Genomic DNA, 12,969 nt, shown 5'->3' on the forward strand with positions numbered 1-12,969 from the left:
TACAGGGAGACACTTCTTATCGAAGATTTGTTTACAAACTTTGATTGTAAACAGGCTGCAATCAGTTAACTCTTTACTAAGGACATCATATAACCAAACCAGGACTCTTCCTACCTGTAGGGAAGAAAAAGGACTAAAGTTTTCTGAGTGCCTAGTGGGTCTTTCCATTCATTGTTTTTCTTAATCCTGGAGGCAATCCTTTTGGGTGGTTATCATTTTCCTCATTTTACAAAGAAGGAGATGAATAGTCAGAGAAGGTAAATCATCTCCAGGAAGTCTCCCAGTTAACATGTGAATTCAAATATTTTACTTATTTATTTATTTTATTTTATTTTTAATAGAAATAGAGATGGATGTCTCACTGTGTTGCCCAGGCTTGTCTCAACCTCCTGAGCTCAAGTGATCCTCCTGCCTTGGCCCCCCAAAGTGCTGGGATTACAGGTGTGAGCCACCAAGCCTGTCCTGGGTCCAAATCTTCACCTGTCCCATCCCAAAGCCCAGCTTTATTTCTGTCTTTAGTAGTTATGTGGTAGAGTACTTTACTGCATAACTACCAAAGATGGGACTAAGGGTGACTTCTTTTTTTATTATTTTGGTTTTTTTTTGTTGTTGTTGAATAGGCAAAATGTATACGTGCATGACAAATTCAAATACACAGTGGCAAATACATTTCTCTGGTTTCATGTCTTGTCTGGGGCCACCCTCCTGCAGGCAACCATAGTTATAGTTTCCTGTGTAGTCTTTCAGGAACATTTTGGGGTTTTATAATATAAGCATATACATATATATCCTTTTTTTCCTTACATAAATGGTAGCTCACTAAATATACTGTAGTGTCTGTTTTTTTTCGCTTAACAGCATATCTTGGAGGTGGGCTAAATAATTCTTTTTAAGAGCTTCAGAGTTGGAAATACTTTCCATTATATGTATGTTCCATAATTTTATTTAACTGAAATTGATCTATTTTACTGATATATTTATTTAAATGAGATTGATGAACCTTACAAAGATTACATTGTTAAATGACCGTATTCCACTCAGTGTAGCCAGCCTTCAAAACCTTGCTGATGAATGAATGCCTCAAAACTAGAATAAGCATATGGCTTCCCAGAGTGACTTAATTTCGTGCATGCTTTTGAAACATTTAGTGTGTGATTTAAAAATGTATTCGCATTTCTAACATATGCATTTGCATGTGCACACACATACATTCTCACCACTTGAACTAGAGTTAAAGGCTAGCAGTGAAAGAGACCACGGTCTCAAGATGTTCAAAAAAAGTTAGCAGTGCTTATTGGATCCTTATCACTCTTTTATAGTAGTGAGACAATAAAACAGTCTGTGGTCTGCCTAAACCTCAACCCAGCTTCTTTGGAGGAGGATGATTTGGATCAGTAAGAATAAAGTAGGAGTAGATCAGCCTTCCAGGAGAGATGGAGAAGGAAATCGCAAAAGAAGCAATTTTATACTCTCTATAGCAAAAGAAGGAAATTCCTTTTTAATCCAGTAAACTTTAAGCTCTTTAGTTAGAATTTTTTTCATGGCTAATGTAAATGCTGGTCTACTTTCTATGTTGACACCTTATGAATTGTAACTCAATTCAGGGATAAGGTTCTCTACAAACATTTTTTAAAAAACTAGCCAGGTGTGGTAGTGCACACCTTTACTACCAGCTACTCAAGAGGATGAGGTTGGAAGATCACTTGAGCCAAGGAGTTTGATGCTATAGTGAGCTACTATCACATCACTGCACCTTAGTCTGGGAGACAGAGAGGCTCTGTCTCTAAAATTTGTTTTTTAAAAAAGGGACTCGAGTTCCTTAAAAGGTGGAATTTATAGCCCTTTAACTTTGTATGCTTCCGAGAAGTTATAGGACGTGTGTGTGTGTGTGTGTGTGAGAGAGAGAGAGAGAGAGAAAGAGCGCATAGCAGTTATTCTCCCAATATCCACCTGTATTTAAGGATAGGCCCTGTCTAGGGATTTCTAAGATAAGACATTCATGATGAGACTTTCCAATAATCCACATAGTTACATTTCTTCCTCTGTTATGTGCTTTCTATTCAAATGGCAAATCTATTTGCCTTATTTCCAAGAGCTGACTTAATGTATCGCAAGCAGCGATTTGATTTGGAAGTCTAGGATCAAGGCTGGTATCCTCCAACACCAACTGTTCCTACTGCTCCTCCCCACACCATAGGATTACTCACACCACATGCACTCCATCTCTGTACTCATCTCTTCTCTCCTTATCTTAAGGCTGTGATATAAACCACTGGATGGGTGGAGGCATCTTGCATTTTCTAGTTGCAAAGGACCTCAGAAATAATGACACTAAAGCAGAGGGGACAGACAATGACCTCCATTTAACTTGAAGCAGAAGCTGCCAGAATGGAGGAGATACAGGTAAAGCAGTGAACAAATGGCATGAGCTGGATGATATAGAATCATGAAATTTTAGATTTGGAAGAAACCTTAGATGTCATCTAATCCAGTGGTTCTAAAGCATGACCGTGAGCGTGGACTGAGAAATATTCACACACACACACACACACACACACACACACACACACACACACACGCATTCATCAGCAGGAACAAATTTTTGCCACATCATGTAGGTGCAAGTGAAGTCAGTTCTGATCAAGGTAGGGAGGCTCTCCTTTTCTTTAGGTGGTATAAGTGTTTCTGGGGACTCATATTGTTATAACAATTAGCTATTACTGAAATGATGCATAAGGAGCCCAGTGGCTTATAATAATAAGCCAGCAAGCTTATTATTATTATAACAATCAGCCCAAACTCAGTGGCTTATAAAAATAAGCATTGCTTTCTTATGCTCACAGGTCTGCTGGTTAGATGCAGATAGGCTTAGACTATAGCTTGGGTTCAGGTATGCCCCATGAGTCTTTCATTTTCCCTCAGTCAGCAACTAGCCAGCACATGTCCTTTTCAAGGAAAATGCCAGGAATGCAAGACATAAAAGAAACTAGGCAAGTCCACTTCGAGCCTCTGTTGGATTCATACTTGCCAAAGCAAGTCACATGCCAAGCCCAGTGTGGGGGTGGGAAAGTACCTTGGTCCACAGTGGGAGGGCGCTGTGAAGCTGCATGGCAAGTGGCATGGATGTATAGTCTTATTACAGGTTAATGAATGTCTTAGTCCATTTGTGCTGCTATAAAGAAATACCTAGGTGATTTGTAGAGACTGGGTGATTTATAAATACTAGAAATTTATTTCTCATACTTCTGGAGGCTGGGAGGCCAAAATCAAGGCACTGGCATCTGGTAACTGATGAGGGCTGCATTATCTAGAGGGTAAGAGCAATGTGTCTTCACGTGGCAGAAGGTGAAAGTGCAAGAGGGAATGAACTCCCTCTGTCAAGCCCCTTTATAAGGGCACCTAATTCCACTGGAAGGGACACATTTGAACTATACCAGTGGAGAGTTGGACTTATTTGTTTTTTGTTTATTTGTTTGTTTTGAGATGGAGTCTCACTCTGTCACCAGGCTGGAGTTCAGTGGTGTAATCTCGGCTCACTGCAACCTCCGCCTCCTGGATTTAAGCAATTCCCCTGCCTCAGCCTCCCGAGTAGCTGGGATTACAGGTGCCCGCCACCATACCCAGCTATTTTTTTATATTTTAGTAGAGACAGGGTTTCACCATGTTGGTCAGGATGGTCTTGATTTCCTGAGGAGAGCTGGACTTACAATGCTACTCTTCATCTGGATTCCAAGACACCTCACTCATGGTTTTCTGTCTGCCTTACTGGAGGTTCCCTCTCAATTTCTTTTGTGGCCCCTTCTCCTCTCCTCTCACCATTGGAGAGTCCCACGACTCATTCCTTTGCATTCCTCTCCATTGACTATTGTCATGGCTGTAAATACTGAGGACACCCACAGTTCCATCTCTGGCCAGCTCTCCTGAGCTCTAGATGCACCGTGCTCTTGAATGTCTAACAGATGTCTCCAACTCAGGTGTGTCCCTTCCAAAATTGCTCTACCTATAGCCTTCTCTCAGTGAAAGTGGAAAATCCATCTTCCAGTCATTTAGGGAAACATCCTTGGCGTCATCATTGAATCTTCTCTTTCCCTTTCACCTTTATTCAATTTCTGGGCAAATGTGATTGGTTCTACTTTCAGAATTGAATCAGAATCTTGGCATCCTCACTAATTATCAGCTTTGTCTACGCCATGGTCATCTCTCATCTGGACTACTAAGGTAGCTTCCAAATAGGCCTCCTTGCTCCTACGTTGCCCACCTATAGTGTACTCAGAATGATCCTTTCGAAATGTAATTTATATCCAGTTATTCTTCTGCTCAAAACTCCATTCCAGCTAAACTAAAAGCCCAAATCCTTACAATACCCTAGTATTTTTCTCCACTTTATTTGTCTGACAATCATCTCCTCCTGTTCTCTTCTTCACATACTCTGCTTCAGCCATTCTGGACTCCTTGCTGTTCCTTAAACACACTAGTCATACTCTTGCTTTAGCGACATAGCTTTCTCTTTCTCAAATGCTTGTCCTCTCGGTATCTGCTGCTCTCAGATATCTTTCCCCAGATCTCTCTCTCACCTGCTAATAGTCTTTGCTCAAATGTTGCCTTCCTAATTGGACCAACTCTGGCCAGTATATTTAATACTGCAAGCTGACGCCCTCCCCAACCCTGATCTAGCACTCCTGATTCTCCTTAACCTGCTCTGCCTTTTCTCTTTTCATAACGTGTATCACCTTTAAGCAACATGTAACTTACTACTTTATTATCTTTATTGTCTATAGCAAGACAGTTTGTTTGAAAGGCAGAAGTAAGGTATATCTTTTTTGTAGTCATGCAGAGGTGCTATATTTGTTAGCAATGGCCTTCACTTGGTGCAAATACACAATTACTTAGAGAGTCTACTTTTTCTCATTCACTCATGATAATAAAAGTAGAACTATTTTGTTTTTAGGCAACTGTAAATGTGAGCTCTGAAAATTTCAAAAACATTACAAATATGGACACTGAAATCACTCAAATCTGATGATGCTAATAAGAGTATATTAATTTTTATTATCATTTAAAGGAGAACACACAAAAATAACTCCAGAGAGCTCTCTGGACCTCTAAGAATACATCTGTTGACACTGATTTTGGAAAACACTACCCTATGAAATAATTCCCAAGCAGATTAAAAGGTCACTCAAAATAAAGCAGTGAGAGTGAAGTTTCTGGAATGTTTCTAACACTGATATTTGTTCACTTTGTAAAACAAAACATGTCAGGCTATTCCTCCTGATACCCACAGATCAAGTTCAAAGTATTAGACAAGCAGGTTGAAAAGAAAAAGGAAACTAGTATTTGTTAGTCATCTAATAAATGCTAAGTGTTTTGGTGTATACTGTCTCATTTTCATCATTTCAACAAAACTACTGACTTATTTTCCTATTTTCACAGAGCAAAACAAACTCAAAGAAGTCCAATGACTTGCTCAAGATCACAAAGAAAGTGGTGGATTTGCAAAAAAAAAAAAAAAAAAAAGAAACAATTAAAAAAAATTTTACAACTTCCAAATTTAATAAAAAGTTGCAAGAATGGTACAAAGAACTCTACATTTTTTGCTCAGAGAACTCATTCAAACTTTTCAGATTTTTCCAGCAAAGAATCCAATCCAGGGACACCAGTTGCACTCAATTATGTCTCCACACCCTTTATTCTGGAGCAGATCCTCAATCTTTTCATGACTTTGACATTTTTGAAGATAATACATCTGTCATTTTGTAGAATGTCTCTTGATTTGTGTTTTTCTGATGTTTTCTCATCATGAGACCCTGGTATATATTTTTTTGACAAGATATCATGCATGCTGGGTTCTTTTCAATGCATCTTATTGACAGATATGTGATTTTTACCCCCTCTTACTGGTGGTGTTAACTTTCACCTCTTAATTAAGATTGGGGTGTCTTTCTGGTTTCTCTGCTGTAAAGTTATTTTCCCCCTTGTTACTAATAAATATTTTGTAGGAAGATACTTTAAGGTTATACAAAATCTCATTCCTCACTTCACATTTCACCAACTGAAACGGTTTTGCGTTCATTGATGTTTCCTGCCAGAGTTAAATATAACTTAGAGGTTGCCAAATGGTAGCTTTCTAATTCGATCATTCTTGCTGTATCTTTGACATGGTTTCTACTTTAAAGAAGAGCTTTCTCTTCTGCTTTATTCACTTGTTTGTTCATTCATCTATTCATTCATTTCAGTGTGGATTCATGAATTCCTATTTATCAAATGGGTTGTAATCTACCACTGTCATTACTTATTTTCATGTTCAAATTGTTCCACATCTGAACAGCAGGATCCCGTCTAAACTGGTTTTGAATCCATGTCTTCTAGAGCTGGATGTTCTTTCATTATACCATTTAGATTCCTATAAATAAAGAAAAAATAAATGCACAATTAGAAAAGCAATGAAGTAGGTATAGTATCTGGCATAGGTTGCTCAGGCTTTGAAATCACCAGTTCTTGATTCAAATCCTGGCTCTGTTTTGTCTTAGTTGAGTGATGCTGGGCAAGTTGTCTGGCTTGCTGTGCCCTCATTTACTTATTTTTAAAGTGAAGAGTATGAGATTTATCCTAGTAAGTTGTAAGAGTTACAAAAGACTGTGCTATGTTTAAAAGACATGACACAGTGCCTGGCATACAATTAGTATGCAATAAGTGGCAGCTATTGCAAACTATTAATAATTATGAGCCATACTTTCCTTACCTCTAAAACAGGGACACAAATCTATCTCACAGAATTGTTAAAAAGATTAAATGAAGTAGCATATGTAAAACCACTTAGTACATATAAGTACTCAAAAAATGTAACTATTATGATTAATATTTTTATTTTCTGAGCTTCGGTTTCATCATCTATAAAAAAGCAACAATATGCATGTCACTGACTTGTTGTGAAGATTAAATGAAATTACATGTGTAACACTCCTAGCCCAGTGCCTGGCCTTTAGAAAGCACACCATAAATAGGAATTAATGTTATTGACAAGCAGACTTAAGATATCTGGAGAAGTTTTACAGAGGCAAAATAGCACCTCACCTGAAGAAAATGACGCATGTACTTATGTGCATGTGTGAGTGTGTGTGTACATGTGTACGTGAATGTGAAAAGCCAATGCCTATTGCTTATCTCTCTGAGTTTGAATCATTTTTTCTGGATCACTAACACTGCTCTGGGTTGAAGAGAAGGCATACTTAAAAGTAATTTGTTTGGTCAAGTGCAGTGATTTAGAGATGCACTCACATTCCCTAATCTCATTTTTATCCACTTGCCTCTAACGGGGATTCTAATCAGCCTCCCCACTGATTTACTTCACTTCCTGTAATAAAAGAGCACTCAGAAGTGACATGAAAGCCAGGGAAGCGGTCACGGAGAAATCAGCACCTCAGCTGAAATGGGTAGAAGGCTATTTTAATAGTAGAAGCAACAGATCAACATGAATGTTTGTAAGTTAATAACCCCTGCCTTTGTTGAAACTTTCTGTTTTCATTTCAAACAAATAGCATTCAGCAGGTCTGCAGCCAAGCAGGTCCAAACACCAAAATAACTTTATTCTTCATAACTAGGACTGGTGACTAGTCTCAAAAATAGGGAAATTGTGCTGGGAAAACCCCACTGACTGGCTGTCTCAGAGAGAGGTTCAAGTGTCTTGATGCCAGCCTGATACTACCCCATCTTACTCATTCATAGCAAGTGTCAAAGACATTTCATAACCAAACATTTTACAAAAATGACATAGTAAGTTCAGTGCTTTAAACACAGCTGGGGAAGTACTGAGGCTCAAATAACCCAACAAGAAATCAGAAACTTTTTTTTTCTCAAGCCATGGTACATGTTGACTATTTTTCTCCCTTCTGTGTGTGTGGTTTTTAAAAATTTTTTTCTCATCTTTTTAAAACTTTTTAATTTTTTTTTTTTTTTTGAGACAGGGTCTCATTCTGTCTCCCAGGCTGGACTGCAGTGGCCCAATCTTGGCTCACTGCAACCTCCATCTACTGGGTTCAAGCAATTCTCATGCCTCAGCCTGCTGAGTAGCTGGGACTACAGGCGTGTGCCACCATGCCTGGTTAATTTTTACATTTTTAGTAGAGACAGGGTTTCACCATGTTGGCCAGGCTGGTCTCGAACTCCAGACCTTAAATGATCTGCCTGACTTGGCCTCCCAAATTGCTGGGATTACAGGCATGAACCACTGCATTTGCCTTGACTCACCTTGTGTGTGTGTGTGTGTGTGTGTACGTGTGTGTGTGTGTTTAGGCAGGATCTTGCTCTGTCACAAAGGGTGGAGTACAGTGGCACAATCGCAGTTCACTGCAGCCTCTACCTCCTGGGGTCAAGCAATCGTTCTGCCTAATTTTTTTTGTAGAGATGAGGTCTCACTATGTTGCCCTGACTGGTCTCGAACTCCTGCCTCAGCTGATCCTCTCACCTTGAGCCTCCCAAAATGCTGGGATTACAGGCATGAGCCACCATGCCCAGCCACAAGCATCAGGAACTAGTTGTGTCTGGGGAGCCAGGCACTGTGCTTAACACCCTACATGGGAGCTAAATGATAAGAACTTGGTCTGGCGTGGTGGCTCACGCCTGTAATACCAGCACTCAGGAGGCCAAGGTGGACGGGTCACCTGAGGCCAGGAGTTCAAGACCAGCCTGGCCAACATAGTGAAACCCTGTCTCTACTAAAAATATAAAAATTAGCCGGGTGTGGTGGCTGGTGTGGTGGCAGGTGCCTGTAATCCCAGCTACTCAGGAGGCTTGAGGCAGGAGAATTGCTTGAGCCTGGAAGGCAGAGGTTGCAGTGAGCTGAGATCCTGACACTGCACTCCAGCCTGGGCAACAGAGCAAGACTCCATCTCGAAAAAAAAAAAAAAGATGAGAACCTATGAGCACAACGAAGGAAACAACAGACACTCGAGTCCACTTGTGGTGGGAGGATGGGAGGAGGGAGAGGAGCAGAAAAGATAGCTATTGGATACTGGCCTTAATACCTGGGTGATGAAATAATCTGCATGACAAACCCATGTGACACGTGTTTATGTAATGAACCTTCACATGTACCCCCAAACGTAAAATAAAAGTCTAAAAAACCCCACACTACACAGGTTATTTAATCCTCACAACAATATTGGGTGCCAAATACCAGTTGCTGCAAAAGTAATGCGGTTTTTGCCATGAAAAGTAATGCAAAACTGCAATTGCTTTTGCATCAACCTGATATTATTGTCTCAATTCACGGACTAGGAAACTGAGGTAAAGCAAATGCTTTTGCAAGGTCACCCAGACATGATTCAGGGAGGTTTCACACAGAGGCAGCCTGACCCTGCAGTTTAAGCTCTTATTCTTTTCTAAATACCAGAGGGGTTCGATTTTTGTTATTATTGCTCTTTTGTTTTTGTACTTCTATTTGATTATGGAGCTGTTGGTTGCACTGGGAATTGATTTCAAGCCAAGTAATGGCACAGACAATGCTGAATAATGATTGCTTCTCAAGTCTTTCTGGATATGGACCACTTCCTGATAACCTGCGTCCATTCCCAGCTCTCAGACTAATATGCAACATCAGTGCAAGGTATGGAGGTGCTGCTCAGGCATTTAACTTTCAAAAAACCTGCCTTTAAAGCACCTCTTTCTTTTGTTACTGTGAATTTTTTTCAAAAGCAGTATTTATCTATATGGCTTCCATTTTGTTATTTAACCTCCCTGGGCCTCTATTTATGAATCTGTACTCAGAAGGGCTGGACAAGATGCCCTGTAATATTTCTTCCAGGTCTGACCTGCTGAGTTTCTAAATGACTGGGTAACTATTTTATTATTTCAGTTCCTCAACCTCTCTAGGAATCTTCCTCTTCTGACCTGCCCTTTGGCTTTTGAAATTTTTTTCCTCTCGAAATTTCCCTCTTTCTCTCTTGATTTTTTTTCCCTCATGCTTTTTCCTTCCTTTTTTCCTTCCTCCTTCCCTCAACTTTCTGTGCCACTTTTTCTCTCTTGCCTTCTTCCCCTTACCTCCTCTTGTCTCTGATTCTTTCTTTCTTTCCCCTTCTCTCTCTTTTCTGGATATTTTCTTCTCTCTTTCCCTTCCTCACTCTTCTTTCTTTAATTGAATTCAACATGCCTTATTTTTCCTTTGCTGTACTCTTTACATCCAAGCAGATCCTTGGAATATAACAGGGTATCACTCACAGGAAATTCAGAACACGTGGTATATTTCTTTCAAAAAAGACCAATAGATGCTTGGAATAGTAGGAAGTTTAGGCACTGAATAGATTGCCTTAGTTTCTCTGTGCAGCACAGATAAGCTCATCCTTGTCACTGCAAATATGATTGAGGTTCTAACTCTATAGAGGAATTTTTTTTTTCCTGGGTGTGCCATGTTTCTGGTGTTCTTCTAGAATCATCTGGGCTCCTTCTTATAGTAAACAGAGCACTTTCAAATTATTAGCTTTATTTAGAAAACTTTAAAGATGATCTTTAAAAGTCCCATACTAAAACTCACACCTCTATTATGTTACTTTATCCAGTCGAAGAGTTGTAAATTGTATGAGCTGGATTTGGATCCTGAATGGAGACAACTGAAGATGTCAGTATTTTAGCTTGTATTCTTTCTCTGTGCTTCACAAATCTGTGTTGTATCCCTTTATTTTTGGTTACATTATTGAAGACATATCATTTGCTGAAAGTCTTCTTAGTTCAGATTTCTTAAATAGAAAAACCACCATCGGCTGGGCCTGGTGGCTCACGCCTGTAATCCCAGCACCTTGGGAGGCTGAGGTGGGCAGATCACCTGAGGTGAGGCATTCAAAACCAGCCTGATCAAAAAAGAGAAATCCCATCACTACTAAAAATAAAAATTAGCCAGGCGTGGTACACATGCTTGTAGTCCTAGCTACTTGGGAGGCTGAGGCAGGGGAATTGCTTGAAACCTGGATGTGGAGGTTGCAGTGAGCCAAGATGGCACCATTGCACTCCAGCTTGGGCAACAAGACTGAAACTCTGTCTCAAACAACAAACAAACAAAAAACTACTGTCTTGTTTTGGATAATGAATCCTCTGTCTACCTACTGACATGTGAGACATTAGTTGAATTGTAGCAATGTCTTCATCATCATCAAATCTTTCAGGACACAATAATTTTTTTCTAGGTCTCTTTTCTGTGCCAATCGAAGTGAACTGGCCCTTTAAGATAAAACAATATGAACAACCTTTATTTTTTAAATCACTGGTGCTTGTAGAATGTGTTGTGTAAAATTCTCTTCGGGGTCTAGGACTTTATGCTGTATGCTCTTGGAAACACTAAAGTCTTTTCCAAGTTTCTATTCTTACTTCTCAGAGAGAGAGACTAATTGTTAAGATGATCAGTATGCTTCTCATATTGTTGCATAAGTCATGTGAATAGGGGTCCTGCTATGTTGCCCAATCTGACCTTGAAATCCTGGGCTCATGTGATCTTCCAGCCTCGGACTCCCAAGTATCTGGGAGTACAGGCGCATGCCGCTGTGCTGGGCTCATGCGAATATTTTTAGGGACATACAATTAAACCTGTGTTTGATGTAAAGGGTGAAGAAACTATCTTTAATTCCCAATTTCTACCAACTTTTTTACGTAATCTTTTTAGCCACCTCAGGTAATCACAGCATTTCAAAGGGGCTCGCTTGATACTTGGTTGAAGAGGGACCCTATCCTCCTCTGAATCTTGGATTCTAGCCTCAACATACACCTCAGGTTTGGAATTTAATTTAATTCTTGGAAAATAATTTCTTCATAGATTTTTTTTAATGAAAAAGAGATTTTAGAAGTATGATCAGGTGGTCTCCACACAGAGACATACACGACACTTTCTGATTTGTGGATGACTCCCTTGTTTAACAGGGCCATGACTGCTCAGTCCCCAGCTTCCACAACAGCTGGGGCAGTTCTGAAACCCTCCTGCTGTGGCTGAGGTGGGCTTACCTTCAAAATTCTCTTTGGGGTCTGGGACTTTATGCTGTATGCTCTTGGAAACACTAAGGTCTTTTCCAAGTTTCTATTCTTACTTCTCAGGGAGAGAGACTAATTGTTAAGATCATCAATATGCTTGGTTCAGAGCTCAGTTCAGAGCCCGTGGGAGCTCTGAACTCAGAGTAGCTCCACAGGGGCCTGGGCGGGATGATAAATGGATTCATTAGTGTTGTGTGGAATGTCCACAAGAGCCCTTTTGCACCTGAGACGCAGAAAACATTAAAGAGAAGGGGGACACAAGCTTGGCTTCTAAATACCATAAAAAGAGCATGGGAGGTGATGAAGGCAGAAGGCATTGGACCTGCTCTCCAGGAAGGGACCTCAAGAGAGAATTGCCAAAAAGTCTCTGGGGAAGGTGCACAACTCCTGCAGCCTGCAATAACCTCACAGCTCCTGAAGGACAGAAAGGAGGGCTCTTAATTGCTCTTTTCAGAGAGATGACCGTCTTGACCCCAACACCAAACACCTTCTCTTGTTTCTCATCCGCATCAATCTACTGGGAATGTTCTATGCTCCCAGGATGGTATTTCCATGAAGACACAGTTGGCCTGCCCTGCTCCTTCTCCTCAACCTGATACTCAAACAGTTCCAGACAAAGCAAGGCATCTGGTTGCAATTTCACAGCAATTGATGTGACTAGGGCAGCACGCAGCTCAGGTCTCGTGTCATTAGAAACATCGCCGTTCAATGGGGCACAGTGGCTCACGCCTGTAGTCCTAGCACTTTGGGAGGCTGAGGCGGGCAGATCACCTGAGGTCAGGAGTTTAAGACCAGCCTAGCCAATATGGCAAAACCCTGTCCCTATTAAAAATACAAAAATTAGCTGGATGTGGTGGCGCATGCCTGTAATCCCAGCTACTGGGGAGGCTGAGGCAGGAGAATCTCTTGAACTCAGGAGGTGGAGGTTGTGGTGAGGCGTGATCACACCACTGCACTCCA

At 40.5% G+C, this 12,969-nt stretch overlaps 1 long non-coding RNA gene across 1 annotated transcript; it reads left to right on the forward strand.

Annotated features, from left to right (window-relative positions):
- Nucleotides 1-356: 356 nt before the first annotated feature.
- LOC116558334 lies at nucleotides 357-12,372 on the forward strand. The gene is made up of 2 exons (XR_004271960.1): nucleotides 357-2,403; nucleotides 11,648-12,372. It is a non-coding gene; the product is annotated as an uncharacterized LOC116558334 (long non-coding RNA).
- Nucleotides 12,373-12,969: the final 597 nt, after the last annotated feature.

This window comes from Sapajus apella, unplaced genomic scaffold (genome assembly GCF_009761245.1).
Source record: "Sapajus apella isolate SASKATOON/1434 unplaced genomic scaffold, GSC_monkey_1.0 scaffold2, whole genome shotgun sequence".
In the NCBI taxonomy this organism is placed as follows: domain Eukaryota; kingdom Metazoa; phylum Chordata; class Mammalia; order Primates; family Cebidae; genus Sapajus; species Sapajus apella.